Below are 8,395 nucleotides of genomic sequence, written 5' to 3' on the forward strand. Positions count from 1 at the left end.
AATTTATCTGACCATCTCTTTGTGCTATTCTCTGCCTCTTTTTCTCACAGACTTCTCCACCACCCTTTCAAATGCCCTCCTCAACTCATTCCCCAAGGTAAACAGTGTTCCGCTGAAGCATGCCAGCTATTTGTTCAGGAAAAGCACTCTGTTTTTGGACACTGTTCAGAAGTTGGTCCCCAAAGGGAATGCAAGATTACAATTTTAGTCCTCCCCTTTCCCTCCCTCTGCGATTCTATTTCTATGTTCGTCTCTCCTTTTCTTCTTCCTTCTTTTACTTTTACTCTTTCTTTCTGGTCTTTCTTTCTTGCTCGTATTCTCTCACACGTCCTCAACAGCCACCAATGCTTATTGTTTTGCCTCTGAGACAGCAATTTTGTTTTACAGGCCTGACGTGAACCACATTGTCCCACACAGTGTTGGGATATTGTTATGAGTACGACTTGACTTGTTTGACTTGACTTGATTGTTGATTTATGGTGCTGAGTTGATTACAGAGATTCATTCATTCCAAAACAAGTTGGTATGTCTTCTTGCAGTTCTCCTCTTGCAGTTGTGTCCATATAATGTGAAAAAGTAAAACAGTAAAAACCAAACATCAGATCAGCAAATTGCTTTTGGCAACTGAAGCTATTGGGAAACATTTTTTGAGGCCAAAGAATTATGGAACCAAAACAACACATGCTTCAGTGGATTCAATCTTTTCATTGTATGAGGGCAGCAACAGCAAAGTCTTCTCTCTGATGCAGCATGCATAGAACCTCTCTGCCTCTGCTCACCTCACTGCTCCTGTGATTTTGACTATGACCGTTCCCCCTGTCTTTCGTCAGGAGGGCTGGACCGGGCCGGACCGGACCGGGTCTCCCAGACAAGGGACCCTCTCTAGGCCAGAGCTTTTGGTCCACCAGGGAACAAGGGCAACTCTCCAACACTGCATTTTTTAGCTTATCATGTGTAAATGTTTACTAAGCTCAGGCGTGATTGATGTCCCGAGGTTGACTTTGGTCCAAGGAGTCAACATTTTCTTGCAAACGCTGTGATGGCAAACACAAACAAAGGGTGTTGATCCAGAGAGAGAGAGAGAGAGAGAGAGAGCTATGTTCCACATTAAAAGGCTCACAATGTCTACATGTAAATGCTTTTCAAGCCCCACGGCTTGGTTATTTTCACTGATCTGTCATGGTCCACTGGAGAGAAGATGCATTAAACTGCATTACAAAGCCCCAAATCTCCAGCGGCTCTGGCAACTTAGGTACAGTTTGTTTCTGGCACAGTTGAAGTGTTGATTTGATTTAGAGGCTTTTTAAAGGGATGTTTCCATTACGGTCAGATCCATTTTATTTGTCTTTCATCTTGGGTGTTCCCTTCATCTCTTGATTTACAACAGTAGAGAGGTTTTTAATGTGAGAAGACCGATTTCTCTCTCTTTCTATCACTCTCTCCTTGTTTCTTTTCCTCAGTTTCTCTCCCTCTCCATCATGTCCTTGTATTTTTGTCCTTTACGGCAACAAACTACTACACAGACATCGTAATGTTATGTTATTTAGAGTTACTGTTTACTGACTATCATTGTATCTAATGATGGGTGACCTTCATGCGTGCTGACCATGCAGTAGGGCAAGACACAGCTCTCATTCAGATGCAGAGACCCAGAATCCCCTCCTCTCTCTCTCTCTCTCTGTCTCTTTCTCCCCCTGCTCCCTGCGTGTTTAGACTGGGCCTCCATCCTTATATAGAGATACGGGTCACGCTCCAGTTTCCTGCGCATGATGAGGGAGTAATTACTGTAACCAGCACAGAAACAACAGCAAGTCACAGAATGGCACCTCAGCGGCCTACAGTGTGTGTTCCAGTGGGCACATGGTCTTTGCTCTCCCCCATGTTTGGGCTCTCATTTGGACGTCAAAGTGGTTGTTTAGGGGGAGCATGGGTGTGTTTGTTGTCACTGAACTTAAGTGAAGGGTGTCGTTACCCATCCTTGTTGTGTGTGTTTTCGAGATGGTATGAATGCATCTCTGACGTGAATATTGGCCAGAAACAGATTGCTGGGATTACAGTGGCGCATATTTGGTGATACTTATGGAAGAGGCAAATAAACCACAGGTTGTTAAAACTATTTGGATGGGGATGGAGCACTTGATGTGGAAAGCCATAAGCACCACTCTATGAGGGAGTGACTGAGTGTGGGTGTCAAAGCATGTTTGTATTGTATCTCTGTGTATTACAAAGTGACTGAAAGTGACTGAATGCAGCTGAAAAATGAAGAAAGGACTGTGAGGCTACTCTACGGGATGGGTATTTCCCAGACAGAAAAGAAGGATGCCTTTCCAGGAAAACACATTTTCACAGTTTTCACAAAGCTTATTTGCACCTCTCTCTCTCTCTCTCTCTCTCTCTCTCTCTCTCTCTCTTTGTCCTCTCTCCCACTTTGGGGTTTCCAGGACAGCTCTGACTTTAATAAAAACGAAAGGAATTAACAATACAGTAATGACAGATTTCGAAATAAGCAGCATGTGGTTTTGGTCAAGTCTAATGGTTTGGAAAAATGCACGGCCCTCGACAGTAAATCATCCGCCAACAGATTTCATAGCACATTTCCAACCCGTTTGGATCGTGCTCCCAACACATAGCTCACTTGATATCAATGGCTTATTGTTGCCACATGGTCCCATTCAGTCAAGTCGGTGATCAACTCACAGTAGTTACGTTGGGATTTACAACACATTGAAAGTATATCAAACGATGCGTCAGATATCTTGTCTGCTGAGGTGATGAACAACTTATTTAAAGAAATGGAGAGATAGCATTGCTTCACCTTGGCCATCTCCTGCAATAACAGTGGCTACTGTACTCCTCCCAGCGTGGTAGGGGGAGGAGAGTTTGTCCAGGATCACCTCACTATTCCAGAGGTTTGGACGGGGCTCTGCTGCACTTGGGAATGAGTTATGGGCTCCCTGAAAAGCCCAGCCGCCTTGTTTTCCATACAGTCGGCTTCCTGACCCACACCTTCCTTTGTAGAACAGCTCCAGGGAAAGTGTGTGTGCGTGTCTGCATGCATGTGTGTGTGTGTGTGTGTGTGAGTGAGAGAGAGAAAGAGGGAGAGAGGAAGCAAGAGAGACTGAGGAGTGCATTTGGCAGAAGATAACAAAGAGTGTGCAACATGTTCATCCCCTGGTAGATGTTATTATTTTGTCTTAAAGCCGTCTTACTCTTTATCTGAGTGTCTATTTTGTAAAGCAGGAATGCAAACATTAACCTCTTTTGAAATGTTCTTTTGTCCCTCCATCATATCCTTTCCTTCTCTTTCCTCTTCTCTCTTGCTCATGAATTTCCCTGAAAGCAAATATTTATGTAATTGTTGGGCCAGGACGCAGAAGTTGGCCTCCGAGTCCAGGCTTCTTATGGGAAGTCTATGAGGAGCTGCTGAGGAACATGGGCTCCCAGCTTATGAAAGCCAGATGTTCCTGTCAGGAGAGCAGAGAGGTGCTGTGGGTTTGGGGGCAGGGAACATCTGCGAGAACCGCGTTCGTCTGGTTCTTTTGGCCACGTTAGAACTTTTCAAGACCAAAGGAACGGAAAAGTCTTTGGGTCCAGTGCAGGCCCACTGTAATTCATCATTTGTGTCAATTTATCATTTGTGATTCCCTTGTCAAGCATTCTGGGTTTATTTGAATTGTAGTGTACCTATCTACGCCCTTCTGCACCTGCACTTGTTTCCACTGCCCCTGAGTGCAACGGTAATTGGCTTCCTGTGGGGAACAGGGCCCTGATGGGCACTGGGTTCCTCAGGTGGTGCAGAGCACTCAAATCGGGGGTGGCGTAGCCTATGGAATTTGTTTGGACTTTGTCTCTGTTTCCGTGAATTCTGACCCGCCAGGAAATGTGGCGGGAGCCTGCAGACAATGGCCTATTGTGAGGTTGGGCCTGCTCTAGCGTGAGGCTAAAACAGGAAGCTTCACACTTACACCCACCCACTCACTTATGCTACTTCCACTACTCCCTGATACGCGCTATCAGAGGACATACCCCAGTTACGTAAAAAAAACACAAGTCTGTTTTTGTGCTGAACTTTCTCTATCACTTTCTCCAATCATCTTGCTTCTCCTTATGACATGGACCAATAAATTCCCTCAATCAGCCACGGTCCGGTCCCAGCCATGTTGTGCTGGACCAAAGAGACGGTCATTCCCTCCTCAGACTTGTGTCCTTAGTCAAAATAACTCTGGAGGAGGAGAGCTTATATAAGCGTTTGCATGTTTTCTTAGTGTGGGACCTTTTTTTTCTCAGGACATATCCGCAGCACTGGGAGCACCAGAGTTAAGAAGTGTTAAGTGTAGACGTCTGGGGCAAGGGTGATGTGTGGTGTGTGTTTGACCAAGTGAGTGGAGTGTGTGTGTTTGACCAAGTGAGTGGAGTGTGTGTGTTTGCTTGACCGAGTGAGTATCTGGGATGACTGTGTGTCTGTATGGATGATGTCTGCATGGATGATGTCTGCATGCGTGGGTGCATTCTTTTGTTTGGAAAACGTCTCTCTCACTGTGTGTGTGTTTGTGTGTGTGTGAAATGTCAGAGAGTGACCTCAGACTTTGCCGTCTGACCTTGTGAATGCTTGTCTGGTCAGTGCACCAGGCCTGGCTTCCCTCACGCTCAAAACATGCTTTCTCTCTCTCTCTCTCTCTCCCCCTCTGTCTCTCCCTCACAGCCAGTCTGTCACATGGATCTTCATCTAGGCCGGTCACACATTTATACAAAAACAATCTCCCCCACAGGGCAAAAATAAATACAGCAGCTGCTTATCACACCATCATCCATTTCAACCATCACTATGTCTCTGAAACTAGCTATTCTGGCATGCTATGTAGAGGATAATTCATGAATACCACTTGATCTATTTCAGTGTGTTTTTCAGTGTGTTGGTTTGCTATTTCAGTGTGTTGGTTTGCTCTTATCTTATATTTCACATTAGATATGCAGCAGAGGGTGGGACTAGTTATTCAAACTCAGCAAATATGAATTACTTTCAACATGAATTAAAAGGTTTGATCGTGGTAAGACCAAATGATACATCATTGAATCACTCCATTAAGATTCTTTCCTGAATTGGTTACTTCTATGCTGGCTGGCTGTAGTCACTTATTTTGCATTAAAATATAATTTTGAAGATGTAAAATGTTTGTGCATTTGAATGTTTGCATAGCAGAAAAAGATTTTGCTAACCTAGGGAAATACAAATACTATAATGAGTCCTTAATTAGTGTCAAATATAAACATGAGTACAATTTAGTTTGACTGCAATGGTTAATTTGGGGACAAACACATAGACAATCATAGCCACACTGAGCAGGATTTCAGGCAACAGGGCAATGGATAAAAAAAATATTAAATAAGGGATAAGGTAAGAGACCACACACATACACACATACACACACATGTTGCTGTCAGACTGCCAGCGAGAGAGTGCTGTGGACCAGGCTGGAGCCTGTGGCTGAAAATGCCAGTGCTGCTGCTGCGTAACGGCACATTGGCCTGCCCATGGCCCGGAGCCCAACCGCCACGCCGGAACATTCCATGGTCAGGGTCAAGAGCCGAGAGAGAGACTGAGAGAGAAGAGGAGACTCAGGACTCCTTATAGAGCCACGCTGTTTATCGTGGTGGTGGGGCAGCTCTGTGGTGAGGGTGAAATGAGACGTGTTTGCATGTCCTCTGACTGCTGCCCACAGACACATGTTATTTATTGGTCACAGTTTGGACTTAATGTAGTGCCTGTGTCCACTCCTCTTCAGCCACACGCCACTTTTTTTTCGGTTTAAACTCGCAGAGCACCCCAAAGAAGCGCCGAGGAGAACAAAAAACGATGCGCAGGCCACAGCTCGTTACACTACAGAGAGCTTGCGTTTCCGAGTGGTTATTTCTCAGAGAATTTACACTTCTTATAGTATATATACAGAGACTTATAGTGAGACCACACATTTAGAGCGCGGTGGCAGAAGGCAAGAGTGAGACCGATGTACGTGTGCTCAGGGCTGTGTCCCCCTTCCTACCACCTGATTACACACACACGCACACACACACACACACACACACACACAAACGCATGCAACACGCTCTCTCAAGTATGGCCATCATCAGACACCTCACAGTGGTGCCATCCTAGTGGGTGGGTGAGAAAGAGAGACTGTGTGTGTGTGTGTGTTTGTGTGTGTGTTCTTGTACGTGAGTAGGGAAGGTGTGGAAAGTGAGTGAATGTGTGTATGTGTACTGTATCTGTGTGTACAGTACAATCATGAGCGTTCCAATGTGGAATCTCCACTACAGTCCCCTCTCTGGGCTGTGAATGTGGACAAGACGCTCGGCTGGGACTGAGGCCACATAGTGAGGAGGCGAGCCACACACACACACACACATACACACACGAAAGCACGCAGAGGCTTTACTGCCCAAGAAAACACAGCCTCTCCAGGACCTCCTCCCTCTCAGCACAGCTCCCCAGCGCAACCACCAATTCAGCTGTTAATTTCACTGGGTTTTAACAGGAGATTTCACAGACCTCCCTGCTTTTTAACATGCTCTTTCTCTTGCACTGGCCTATTTCCTAGAAGTCTCACAGAGTTGTCTCTATGGTTGCCCCAACACAAATAGCGTTTCTGTCAAATCCTAATAAAATGAATTACAATTGTCATTGTTATTTATTTGCCATTTACCTCTCTTCAGAAAAACCCATTGAGTTCAAGTGTGTTGTACTAGAGATTTTTTTTTTTCCGGGTTCCCTCAAGGATACAACTTTAGGAGTTGGATTATTCAAGTTATTACCACATTAAAGTGTTTTGCCTGGCTTAAATGTGGTTACTTGGGAACCTTGATACAAAACTGCTGAACAGTAACAAAAATGATTTGTAATTGCTTAGATGGTAATGTTTCTAAAATTGAACCCATTAAAAACTGAAGAGAAAAAAAGCAACTTAGAAGGTCTGGAAGTACTCTCATGTAATTCTATTAGTGGGTTTTGAATTCTATGGAAAAACCTAGTGATGGGAAACAAAGATTGTGTCTGAAAACCATGCCAAGTTTCGGAGATGAAATCTTTGCATTTCCATGTCCAGTACACTGCAGCCATCACACCGTGTGGTTTATTTTCAAGACCACTAGGGGAAAACGTATTTGAATGCCACAAATAACCATAGGCATCTAAATAACAACATTTTTGGTTGATAAATATACCACTTTGTTTTTTTTTTGGATATGATCCATTATTCTCTCTGAGACTAGTGTTGTCTTGCTTTGTAGAATTCTATTTGCAGTGGCTATCAATTTCCACCAGAGATTGCGCTTGTTTGACGTCAAAGCCCAAACTATACATATATGGGTCTTTGTTATGTGGTTCCTGTAGAGGTCACAGCCTTACTTTATCGCACGGACTTCAGAGATAAAAAAAAATGTGTCCTTGGGTCTGATGTATCCATGTTTGGTTAAACTCTCAGGGAAAACTGATCCACAGTAAGCTTTAATGCTCCATTTATACTTTTCTTTCGACAAACAAAACATTCTCAACAAATTACATATTTCAAAAACATCTGTGTAGACTCCCGTGAGGCTTAAAATGCCAAGCAGCGTTTAAGCGCACTGTCGGGTGCCCGTCTCCTTGGTGCGTGGCATCCCAGAAGCCTCTGTGTCCAGGCTGGTATTTCCTGTGGCTTGGCCCGGGGACTGGCGGAGACATTCCTGAGCAAAGGCACCTTTCACTTCCTGTCTGAATTTACACCTCTCTGAAAGAGGCGTTTCCTGCCTGTGCAGACCACCTTCCTCCCAGTCCAAGTGTGCAAAACAACGTCTTTCTAAGAAGCATTCTGTCTCTTTAGTTCCAAACTCCTAAACTTAGTCATAGCAATAATGTTCTTGGAATGTTTGGGGGAGAGTATTAACCTATACGACCATTTTAAATACAACAAAGAAACGGCAAACACAGCAGTTTGTAGTTCACTATATTGCCATCTTTCACTTTTCACAGTCCTACTCCATTGACATGGGGGGGTTGTCCAGTGGCAAGTGTGACAGCTTTTACATATCACCACACACAAGTGCTGTAAACCCAGGGACTGGGCTTCCTTTCAGCATGCATGTGCCAAAGCTTTACAGAGGGCGACAATGATGACATGTGCGACTATGCCTGGAATGGTGTCTCTGCAGTGTGTGGCATGTGTGGTAGTTGGGTGGGAGGCGGTGGTGGGGGTGGGTGGTAGGTTGTTGCTAAGCATCTGTTAGGGGGGAAATGAGAATGAGCACTGTTGGAGTGTTAGCAGTTGCACCTGACTATGTGGGAGCACAGCAGCTGGCCGAGGGGCGAGGAAAGAAGACCCCCACAGCGCAGAGGTGATGTAAAGGATTCAACTAAGAATGT

The sequence above is a fragment of the Alosa sapidissima genome, chromosome 24, assembly GCF_018492685.1.
Source record: "Alosa sapidissima isolate fAloSap1 chromosome 24, fAloSap1.pri, whole genome shotgun sequence".
NCBI lineage: Eukaryota > Metazoa > Chordata > Actinopteri > Clupeiformes > Clupeidae > Alosa > Alosa sapidissima.